Source organism: Hemicordylus capensis, chromosome 11 (assembly GCF_027244095.1).
Source record: "Hemicordylus capensis ecotype Gifberg chromosome 11, rHemCap1.1.pri, whole genome shotgun sequence".
Taxonomy (NCBI): Eukaryota; Metazoa; Chordata; class Lepidosauria; order Squamata; family Cordylidae; genus Hemicordylus; species Hemicordylus capensis.
In genome coordinates this window covers 28255784-28259064 of record NC_069667.1, presented here as the reverse complement: position 1 = coordinate 28259064, position 3281 = coordinate 28255784, and the positions used below count along the sequence as shown (strand labels likewise).

The 3281-nt window shown below is 45.2% G+C and overlaps 1 non-coding gene across 1 annotated transcript; it reads right to left on the bottom strand.

The window, feature by feature from the left end:
- Nucleotides 1-1713: 1713 nt before the first annotated feature.
- Nucleotides 1714-1784, bottom strand: TRNAA-GGC (transfer RNA alanine (anticodon GGC)). Its single transcript has one exon. It is a non-coding gene; the product is annotated as a tRNA-Ala (tRNA).
- Nucleotides 1785-3281: the final 1497 nt, after the last annotated feature.

Genomic DNA, 3281 nt, shown 5'->3' with positions numbered 1-3281 from the left:
AAGCCTGGCCGTGGTCCCCTCTCTGAGCAGCAGCCAGATCTCCACTCCCTCAGTTCTCCAGTGCATGAGCATCTAGGCAAAGCAAGCCCAGCTTCACCAGGGGCCGTCCAGGCCATCTACTTCACCCAGGAAGAATGGCCGGGCTTTGTGGCAAGAGAGTGGAGGGCGTGAACTTCTGGTTCTATGGACGCGGCTGTGCATTCTCCCTCCACACTTTGCACCCCAAGCACAGGCCCCTAGAATCATCTGCATCATTCACACACATCACACACACTCTGAGTTGGCTGGAAACAGCTTCCCAGTCTCTTCAAGAGGTCTGAAACCCCTCCAACATCTATTGTTCAAATAATACAAGTGCAGCATATCATTGAAGGCAATCAGGGAAATGGTAATTAACACAGCAGGCCTGAAAACCGGAGGATTTTCTCTAGAGGGGCAGGATGGTGGGAGGGAAACAGGCTGTCTTGAAGAGCAACGCAGTATGGGAGAGAACTTTCTTTTTAAAACTGAAGATGCACTTTTTTGCCACTTTACTACTCCTCTTCCTAATTAGTAATTATGAATTCCTGCTTTTCTTTCCATGCATACTCTCTCTGCCCTTTGCCCACCCTCCCTTCTGCCAGATTGCTTTTGAAATCTACCTAAATCCAAACACCCTTTCCTTCCCTCTTTCACTCCCCTCATAAATGCAACATTTCAAGTGTTTCTGTGATTTTTTGGGTCACTTCCAAAATCTTTAATGTTTACAGGACTGGAAGGGCTCTGAAGTAGAGAGGAGGTAGGAATGAGTAGTGGTTAGAGAGTTAAACTAAGACTGGGGAGACTCGGGTTCAAATCCCCATTCAGCCCTGAAGCTCACTGGGTGACGTTTGCACAGTAACTTGTCTCTTAGCCTAACCTACCTAATAGGGTTGTTGTGAAGGTAAAAATAACCAGATACACTGCCCTGAGCTCTTTGGAGGACATTTATTTATATATGCATAAATAAAGTCCATAGAGCCTAAGTGCTGCGGCATGATATTCCATATCTGCATACCCCAACACGTTTGTTGAACCATCCCATGATAGCATATTTACTTTGGGTACATGTGTTTAGGGCTGAATTAAAAAGAAAGGTGCATTTTGCAAAAAAAAAAAAAAAAAAAAAGTCCCCCCCAGACATGGCCATTAAGAGTAATGGCAAGAAGCTTTGTCCTCACTCTGATATGGCTTTGTGAAGTTGTCATGTAATGAATGCTGATGGGCTTGCACAGTCATTGTTAAAGATTTTATGCTCAGTGCTTTTGAACAAGAGCTGGAAAGATGTCAAGGAAGCTTAGAGAAACTTTGTAGGAGGAACGTGTGTTAGCAAGGTGCAAAGTGATACTAAGGAAGAGGCCCTCGGAAATTATTTTCAGTCCTCTGGACTGAAAGCAGGAGTGGTTGTTTCCCTGAGAAACAGGGCTGAAGTGTCAATAACTGTGACCTATCTTAGAATCTGGACCCGAGCTTGAATCAGTCACAAGGTTAAAATGTATCTCCATCTTATGGTAAAGTAAGGCATCATGAGCAGAACCACTGAGGACTTCAGCAAAGTGATGTGGGGCCACCAGCACAGGAAGCAACCTTATACTGAGTCAGACCCTTCGTCCATCTAGCTCAATATTGTCTACCCTGACTGTCAGCAGCTTCTCCAAGGTTGCAGGCAGGCGTCTTTTCCAGCTCAACCTGGAGAGGCTGCTGCCAGGGATTGAACCTGGGACCTTCTGCATGCCAAGCAGAGGCTCTGCCACTGAGCTGCAGCCCCATCCCAAGGTAAACTCTCCCCACGCCCACCCATGACACCTCGTTCGTGGCTGGGCATCTCAGGATACAATAAACCACCTTTGCAGGAGGCACTTTCTGAAACCAATTCCCCCAGAAGGAACACTTGATGTCAGCTCCCTTTCCTGTCCCCCCACCGCCCCACTCCCTTTCCCAGTCCTTTTGTCTTCTTTGTCTCAAAGATGTGATCGGTGCGACTTTTTCTCGACTCAACCTGTGTTATTTTGGTCTCATTCCCTCTGAGATGCTGCTCACTACAAGGGCTTTTTTGTGTGTGTGACACCTTTTATGTTGAACAGCAGCTTCAGTCTGACAATCCTGATTAAGGTATCTTTCCTGGTTAGTGCTATTTAACATGTCTGAGGGAACAACTCTAAAGAGGCTGAGTTTGTCTCCCTTTTCGTTTTAGGCTATGCTCCAGGCCCACACATTTGGGCCACCGGGGCCACCTCAGGGGATTTGGGGCCATGTCTACCCCACGAGAGAAGGAAAATAAGCAAAAGCCTTGTTGCACTTAAACAGCTTTATCTATGTTCTCACCTTTATCCCCACACCAAAATAATGGGGGTAACACAGAGTCATTTTTGCTCAAGTCATATTTCCAACTGCCTCCCCATCATGACTGGTGCAGAAAGTACAACTCCCAGGAGGATATATAACATACAAATATGGACCCACAGCAAAACGTTGCAGTATATTCTTGATGTGCATGTGTTACCTGAACCTGTGCCTGAGCATGGTGAATGTTTTAGGCACCTTTCCCCCACTAAGGAACAGAAGGTGTTGTGACCATGTAGAGGGAATATCCTTCAAGGAGACATTTCATGCTCTTTTTAAAAAGTTCTCCTTCCCCAACCTCATCACCAAAAAGTTCAATTAAATTTTTTATAGCTTTGCCCAGCTGCTTGTCTGTTAACTGCACTCTGAGTCCTTGAACATTCTATCCCATATACTTACATGGAGACAGTTTCAGTGTTCCTTCTAACAGGGATTTCCAGGTGCTTTTGACTACAACTGCCATAATCCCCAGCTATAATGGCTTTTGCTTGGGGATTCTGGGAGTTGTAGTCAAAAACATATGGGCATCTTCATTAGATGGAGGGAACACTGGACAGTTTATTGAGGGGCTATCCCCTTGGGGTTTTTTCCCTTCAGATTTTTAGTAACAATGATGTATCTGCATGTCACCTCTGAAACATCTCTCTCTCACACAGGTGCTCTGGTTACCCATCCATAAGGACCATAATGTTTCCAGCTCTTTTGGAAATAAATACAAGATAGTCACATGGTACTTTATTTACACAGGTGCCAACATTATGAACTGAGAAATTACTCTTGGAAAACTGATCCCCTTCCCTTAGCTCTCACCAAGAAATCTCATAATTACTGAACCATTTCTGAATTGAGCCAAGGGGAGTTTGCCCATCATGAGTTACTGCAGAAAAGCAATAACTTGTGCAGTAGAAGGGTGCACAAAT